The sequence below is a fragment of the Panthera pardus genome, unplaced genomic scaffold (assembly GCF_024362965.1).
Source record: "Panthera pardus isolate Hobbes unplaced genomic scaffold, ASM2436296v1 HiC_scaffold_8, whole genome shotgun sequence".
Taxonomy (NCBI): Eukaryota; Metazoa; Chordata; class Mammalia; order Carnivora; family Felidae; genus Panthera; species Panthera pardus.
The window spans coordinates 145,030,752-145,038,712 of record NW_026527013.1 but is presented as its reverse complement, the minus strand read 5'-3'; the positions used below and the strand labels follow the sequence as shown (position 1 = coordinate 145,038,712).

The 7,961-nt window shown below is 52.4% G+C and overlaps 1 pseudogene; it reads left to right on the top strand.

Moving 5' to 3' along the window:
• The first annotated feature begins 5,355 nt into the window (after nt 1–5,355).
• LOC128775587 (ubiquitin-like protein FUBI) lies at nt 5,356–5,757 on the top strand (annotated as a pseudogene).
• Nucleotides 5,758–7,961: the final 2,204 nt, after the last annotated feature.

The following is a 7,961-nucleotide window of genomic DNA, read 5'->3' as shown; positions in this document are numbered from 1 at the left end:
CATACTGGGTGGCATGGTCCAAGATTCCTGACCACCGAAGGAAAATGTCTTAACTGCCAGGGGACAGATGAGGAGCCAAGATGGGTTTTCTTCATTTTGACTTTCTGATTAAACTGCAGGAGGAAGGGGCACCTGGGTGGCTCAGCAGGTTAAGCATCTGACTCTTGATTTCAGCTCAGGTCATGATCTCGAGGTCCGTGAGTTTGAGCCCTGCATCGGGCTCGGTGTTGACAGTGCAGAGCCTACTTGGGATTCCCTCTCCCCCTCCCTCTCTGCCCCACCCCTGCCTGCATGTGTGCACACACACACACTCACACACTCTCTCTCTCTCTTTCTCAGAAATATAAAAGCAAACATTTGAAAAAAAAAAAAAAAAGAAATTGCAAGAGGAAAATGGAGAGGGAAATACCAAAGGAAGGGAGAGTCTCCTGGCAGAGAAGGTGAGACTTCTGAAGGTGAGGGCACTGGGCCCCCCATGGGAAGGTTTCCCAGCCTGAAGGTCAGTGATGGATTTTGCAGGAACTGGGGATCGCTGTGGCTTTATTTAATGGCATGTGCATACCACAGTGACCGGGCGCAGAAGGTTGCTGTGGCCCAGCAGCACCACAGGGGATGGTTGGGGGGGGGGGGGCGGGAAGTGGGCATCACACCGGAAGGACCTGTGTGGTTTCCGGACTGGCTGGATGCTGCATGACACAGTGCAGAGGTTGGGGTCACAGTGTTGGTGGCTGCAGGGAAAGCAACTGTGTCACTTGACCCATATGACCCACTTCTTGAGGTATCCGAGAATTCCTGGGGTACTTCATGGACCAATCATAATGGCAAGGTCTAGGACTCTGGAGGACAGTATCTTGAAAGCGTATCTCTTTTAAAAGTAATTCTTTTGGTAGAGACCTCTTGTCTTTTGTGCCAGTCCCAGGCCGGTCAGTCATCCCTTTCTTGCTCTTCTCTTGCTCTGCTTCTGTGATACAGAAGGGCTGCTTCCTGAAGGCTATGTTTCCTCGCCTCCCTTGCCTGCTGAATTCTGGCTCAGTGTGGCCAATGGGAGACACCGTTGAGAGGCTGGAAGACAGGAGGCTGGGAGAAGTTGAAGCATTTCTCCTCTTCCTGCCTCAGGGGACATCTCTGGCAGCAAATGAGCTTCCTCCCTCACATCAGCTTCCCTCGGGTAATCTTGGGTTCCAGTAACCCCACCTCCTCTCCTTGTCCCCTTGAGGGTCGGGGCAGTCGTGCTTCCTGTTGCTGCTGACCTCCACTTGTTTGGCTTCCCATCTAACTCTTCTATCACATACGTAATCAATCCCTTGCATTCAATCCTCTCTACTCAAAGTACTGTAAGTGGTTTCTGTGTTCCTGGCTAAATCCTGAACTGATGCCTTCTTGGTCTAGGGCAGTCCCAGTAAAGAGAACCTCAAGATGGCAATATTGAAGAAGACTTATTCTGTGAGACTGGCTTACCCCCTCCCTTACTATGTCCCCCAGGAGTGCAGGTGCTTCTCACCCGTTAGCCTGTATGCATATAACCTGGAGGTCTCATTCAAGTGCAGATTTGAATTCAGTAGTTGTGAGGCAGGGCCGGAGAATCTGTATTTCTAACGCGCTCCCACGTGGTGCCAATACTGCGCTGCAGACTTGACTGAGTAGCCAGGCACACAGGCGTCTAGAACCGCATTAAGGAGGGAAACGGCGCCCTGTGATAGCTCCGAGGCACTGGTCCTCCGCAGCACTACCACTAGGGGGCATGACACTTGGTGGAACTCTGTTAGAAGTAATATAATTCCACATTTGAATATACTGTCCCGACATACTCATCGAGTGCGAGGTGGAAGCCAGCTACCTGACAGCAGGTTGACTACATTCATGTAGCTGCAAGCGTCGGACTCCTTTCTTCTGACATCTAGATTTGTTGTGCCTGAGTATTTACTTATTGAAATAAGTTTTATTTTTTCTAAGTTACCTATGTCCCCTTTAGTACCGAGGACATAGATTTTTACCTCTGAATTTCATTTTCGGGGTAGTCAAAGGGATGTTACAAAATGTTTGTTTTACAAAGAGGCCTTGGGGTGGAAGAAGGTTGTGAACCACTGGGTTAGAGGGTCTAGAAGAGGGTGGACACCACCCAGAAATCCTGGACCAGAAGCAGAAGTAGGCACTGATAAAAGACTCTGGGTTGTTCCCCTTGCGGGGGGGTGGGGGGGGGAGACTGGGGGACCGCGCACACTCTTGATTATACAAGCGGTAGCGTCATCGTGTCGGTGACAGCATTTTCATTTTAAAGTGTAAGAAGAAGGAGAATTGTCTTTGTTGCTGCCAAGCAGCCGGAGACGTGGGCTGTGGCGGGCATCTGTCATTCCTCTCGGCCGCCCAGCTCCCGGATGGGGGCCATTCCTCGTCGTGTGTGTCCTCAACAGCAGGTAGAGCCTGCCTCCTACGACAGAAGCTAACCGCCCAGACACTCCCTCTGGGGCTCCCCTGCAACTGGATGTGGACTCCTGTCCTAGGCACACAGGCACAGATGCACCTGTCCCGGATGCTGAAGGAAGACACAGTGACTCTTCCCTGAGTCGGGAGGAAAGCCATTACTGGGGAGGTGATATTTAAGCTACGTTTCGAGGGATAAGTAGAATTCCAACAGGTTGGGAGGCTGGAGGAATGAGTAGGATAGGCGGATCAGAGGGTTGGGTGAGTGGGCGGGCATTCCAGCTATGGCAAAGGTGTACGTGTGAAGATATTTCAAAATAGATAACATAGATAAAATGCCATTAATTTTACTCAAGGAGCTTGGCACTGGAAAGAGGTCAGAAGAACGAGGTTCAAATATGGATCCCGCAGGGGTGCCTGGGTGGCTCAGTCGGCGAAGTGTCCAACTTTGGTTCAGATCATGATCTCGTGGTTCCTGAGTTGGAGCCCCAGGTCGAGCCCCGTGTTGGGCTCTGTGTCGTCAGCGTGGAGCCTGCTTGGGATCCTCTCTCTCCCTCTCTCTGTCCTTCCCCCACTCACACTTTCTCTCTTTCAAAATAAATAAATAAACTCAAAAAAAAAAAATATGGATCCTGCCTTGTACGACCTTGGGCAAGTCCCCAACCCTCTGGGCTCAGTTCCCTTATCCGGAGAAAAGGTAATACCTACGACTACCACCGATTGCCATTCTCACACAGTTCTTTTTTTTTTTTTTTTTTTTTTTTTTAATGTTTTATTTATTTCTGAGACAGAGAGGGACAGAGCATGAACAGGGGAGGGGCAGAGAGAGAGGGAGACACAGAATCTGAAACAGGCTCCAGGCTCTGAGCTGTCAGCACAGAGCCTGATGCGGAGCTTGAACTCACAGACCACGAGATCATGACCCGAGCCAAAGTCGGCCGCTCAACCGACTGAGCCACCCAGGCGCCCCTCTCACACAGTTCTTGTGTGAACATGAACATGAATGTAAACTGCTGTAAATGGGAAAGTCTAAATGAAAATTAATAATTATGAATAATGTGTGCTTGAGAGTACAAGCCCAGGCTAAGAGAGGTTAGAGAAAACTCAAGGCTGAGGAGGAATCTGGGAGAGACCACTCTTCCTGAAGTGTGAGTTGGGTTGGGGATGAACAGACAGCAAGTAGCCAGGAAGCTTTCACACCTGGATAGCTGGCAGGTGTCAGAAGGAGGGCAGATACTCAGAAAAGGAAGGACACTTGCTTTTCTCCTCTTCTGGGGCAAGGCTCGTCCCGTGTGTCCCAGAGGTTCTGGGCTGACGCGGCCAACTGCTGTGTGGGCGTTTCCAGTCTTTCCGCCACTCTTGCTACAAATGCCTCGTGTTATTTGCTTTCTCTGGTTGGCCAATGTCTTCGATCACGTTCTGGTTCTTAATTTTCACCCCAGAAAGTAACTCTAATTTCATTTTGGAGGAGCTCTGCCGACTCCCCCATGTTGTCTCAGGTGGAGAACGTGAGGTATGGGAGTCAACAGCCAGTCAGCCTGGTGCAGGAGGGCACAGAGGCCATTGTGCCCAGAGGCTACTTGTCAGCCCTGTCCACGTAAACAGCACAGGAGGGCTCCTCAGAGCCCTCAAGGTCAAGCCTCTACCCTCCTACTCAGATAGCACCTTCCTGTTTGCATTCCAAACCATCACTAAATCTTGATAAGGCAGGAGGCCTTTGGGAATTCACAAATTAAGGAGTCAAGGGTGTGATTATTTGGGAGCAACTCCAAAGTCCATGATGTCCAGCCCTTTGGAATGGGATCACCACTCACCGTGTAGGGGTGTTGTCAGGGGTTTCCTAGAAGGTTCTACAAAGCCCAGCAGGAGGTGAAACTGCACCGTGAGAGCAGATAACCTGCAGCCTGCCGCCCCTTCAGCACAGTGAATGCTGCTTTTAAAACCAGAGATTCCAGAAAGTCTACGAAAGCACCCCCTCTATGACAAGGATCCGTTCCCCACTCTGTAACTCTGTGAGATCCCTCTCCTTTCCACCCCCGCCCCGTTCCGGTGCCCATCTCTGCAGCACCTCCTCCCCTTTCCTCCTGTCCAGGAGCACAGGCCGCCTCCGCGGATCCCACAACACACCCCTGGCTGCATCCTGCTCAGACCTCCGGAGGGAGCCCCTCTGCCTGCCTCTCAAGGCCTCACCGCCAGGCCCGTAGCCCTTTTTCCACCCAACGCCCCCCCCCCCGCCCCGCCCCCCCCCCGGCCGCCCCTCCTCTTCCAGCCAAATTCATCTGTGCCATGACTCCACCATTGAAAAGGCTGAAAAGGTGCCCACGTCACGTGCTCTGTCCAGTCAGTGTTGCCAGTATCCTGTGCATCATGTCGTCACTCTTACTGACCTTCCAAACTACACCTGGTCAGCTAAGGAAGACAAGGCCAGCAGGCACTGAGACTGAGCTGATGGTTCAGGTGGCATAAATGAAGCGTGCAGGGGGGAGGAGGCGGCAGGACAGGGGCTGCTGCCCCAGTGGCCCTGGGATGGAAGGCAGGCCCTGACCCCCTAGGGACTGGAGAGCTAGAGAGGAGCCCTGCCGCTTTGAGAACCCAGAGCCTTGGTAGATTCTAGCAGGGGTTGCAGTGAGGGAAATGGAGGAAATGAGGTCAAGGTCCAGTCCTTGATCCCGTCCCGGGCCTGGCCTTGGGCTTTAGGGGAGGGGCGGAAGAGGCAGGAACTGGAGAAGAGGGGCTCTATCCTGGAAGAGGAGGGCAGGGAGAGTGCCAGGTAGGAGGCTAAGCCCAGAAGAGGATGTCTTCTTGCAAATGAACCCAGGATTTTGGTTTTTATCCAGGCCAACAGATCAGACGACTGCCACAGGAAAAATACTTTGTTACTCTCTTTCTTGACTCGATCTGGGTGGAAGCGGCACTGGTGGTCACGGTTCAGTCACTGACATGCAGCTCTTTGTCCTCACCCCGAAGCTACACGCCCTTGGGTTGACCGGCCACGAGATGGGTGTCCAGATCAAGGCTCGCGTGGCCTTGCTGGAGGGTGTCCCTCCAGAAGATCAAGTCGTGCTTCCGGCAGGCACGCTGCTAGAGGATGAGGCTGCCCTAGGTCAGTGTGGGGAGGAGGCTCTGAGCACCCCGGAAGTAGCTGGCCGCATGCGTGCAGGTTCCCTGGAGGCCATGGTTCCCTGGCCCGTGATGGGAAAGAAAGAAGCGGAGCCCCAACGCGGCCGAACAGGGGATAAAGAAGACAGGCCGAGCCAAGCGGCGGATGCAGTAAACCGGCACTTTGTCAGTGTTGTGCCCAACTTTGGCAAGATGGGTCCCAAAGCCAACTCTTAAATCCATCGTAATCCTGCCTTTCCCCTGCAAAGCCGCTTAGTCCAGGAAAACAAAAAACAGAAAACAAGAAACAAAACTGTTGTTGCTCACAGTTCCCAAGAGGAGGGGCACACCGCTGCTCGAGCCTCACTGGGAGCCACCAGCGTCAGGAATGAGGAGACAGCACGGGCCGGAGCCTTTATTGTGGCTTTTGCTGGAAGGATCGGACAAGGCAGGGTGTGTAGGCAAGCAAGGCAGGATGGGCTGGTTGGGGTAATTTCGGGGGCCTCTGGCTCCAGGGGCAGCCCCTAGTTGTCTGCTATCTGGCCCTGGGGCGATTTAGGGTAGGATAGTGTCCTGACTGTAGGAACCTGATAAAAGGAGGCAAATGTGGGGGAGAGGGGCGGATTGGTTGGTTTGCGTATCAAAGGTAGGCTCACAGGAGAGTTGTCTGCTATTTCTAAAAAGTAACCATGGGAGGGGCTGTCCCTCTCCGGGCCTGCAAGGCCCCAAAGATGCCAAAACATCACAAAATACAGAAAATAGAAAGCAGAATGTCAGAATGTGCCAGGGCATCAGTGAGCCTTTGAGATGGTGTATGTAACCTTGCTATGAACCCCACCCAGTGAGCTTGGGCACAAGAGACAAAAGAGCGATGTGAAAGCAGGAGGCTCCCAGGTGCCGGCAACAGCCCCCCTGGATGGTCCGCTGGCGGAATGGACCCTTCCACTCTCACTCACATGGGGTGGACTCAAGCTCTGGCTTTGGAGTCAGATCTAGTTGAGTACCGCCGTGTGACCAGGGGTAAGTTACTTCACCCTTCTGAGCCCAAGAGGATCGCTGGGAGAATTCAAGAAATGTGAGGACAGAAGCTTCTCTACTAGATCAGGCTCCTCGCTCTGAGTTGCACGACTCCTGCCTCAGAGACCTCTCTGTAATTGGCTAAAAAAAAAAAATGCTGATTTCCTGGCTCCGCCCAGACCTTCATGTGAGCAGTGCCCGGGCCACACTGGGGGGTGTTGGGGAGACGGTTTAACAGGGAGACACTGGGGCAGTGCTGAATCGCTCCAGGGAGGTGGAAGCCAAGGCCACTAACGCCATTAACGGGGGAAGCTGGCCAGGCTGGGTGGGCTGTCACCACTAGCGGCTGGCAGCAGGCAACCAGGGCCCTGGGACACAAATACCAGCCCCAGAGTGTGAGGAGCTCTTTCTGGTGCCACACCCAGGGCTGGCACCCCTCGGCCGGGTCCACAGACCTGCCGCAGCCCCGGGACTGGAGTGGGAGGTGTGCAACTTCCCACGACAGCATCTTCAGTCAGCTCTCTGAGGCCCAGAAGGAGAAATGAATTCACATCCTCAGAGGAAAGCAGAAGTGTCCTATCCTTTTCAAATTCCTAAGTAGTACCTGTACATTCCAAGCTCTTTGGAACGGACTCTTTGCTTATTTATTTTAAAATGGCCTTTTTTTTTTTTTTTTTTTTTTTTTTTTTTTAAAGCAAGTCCATTTTTTCCTGGTCATCTCTGATCTGCAAATTCCGTGAAGGCTAAAAATCAAGAGTGCTTCTCTTGGAACATTCCTCAACCCTGCCCACTCCCAACACCACCACATCTTTGTACGACTTCTGATGGAGCAACGTTTTGCTGAGGTGATTTTTTCTCCCCCCGAGGCGATTTCACCGAACTCTGCAGGCTACCCCCGGCTATCCCCATCTTCCGGCCGGCGCTGGGGCTGTGAGTCCAGACCTCGGGTTCTAGGGCATCCCTGTTTTCTGAAATGCCTGACTCCTCTTACCCAGGCTTTCTTGAAGCAAGTGAGGTGAAATTAAGCCCTCCCACACTCCTTTAAAAATGTATACTCTAAGTTCCAGTTGTCGTAGTAACATCTTCACGCTGCCCTGCTGCCTCTTCTATATTTTGGTGCTGATGGACCATCAGTTACCATGAGAACGGGAGTGCCTCTGAACAGCGAATCTTGTGGAGCTTAGCTTTGTGTCTTGTGAAAAACAAAGCCCACGTCCACACGGACCGCCTTGACGGAGCCCCGACAGTTTAACCACAGAATGGGACCTGGGGACCACTAAGAGTTTCACTTGGCCTTCTGAATTTTATTTTGAAAACAAGATGTAGTTTTTGAAAAGATTCAGTTGCTCTCTTGTCACTCTGAAGTGGGTAGATTAGTTTTAAAAGCACATGACTTCCTTCAGACTTGAAGACAGGTCCGTTCG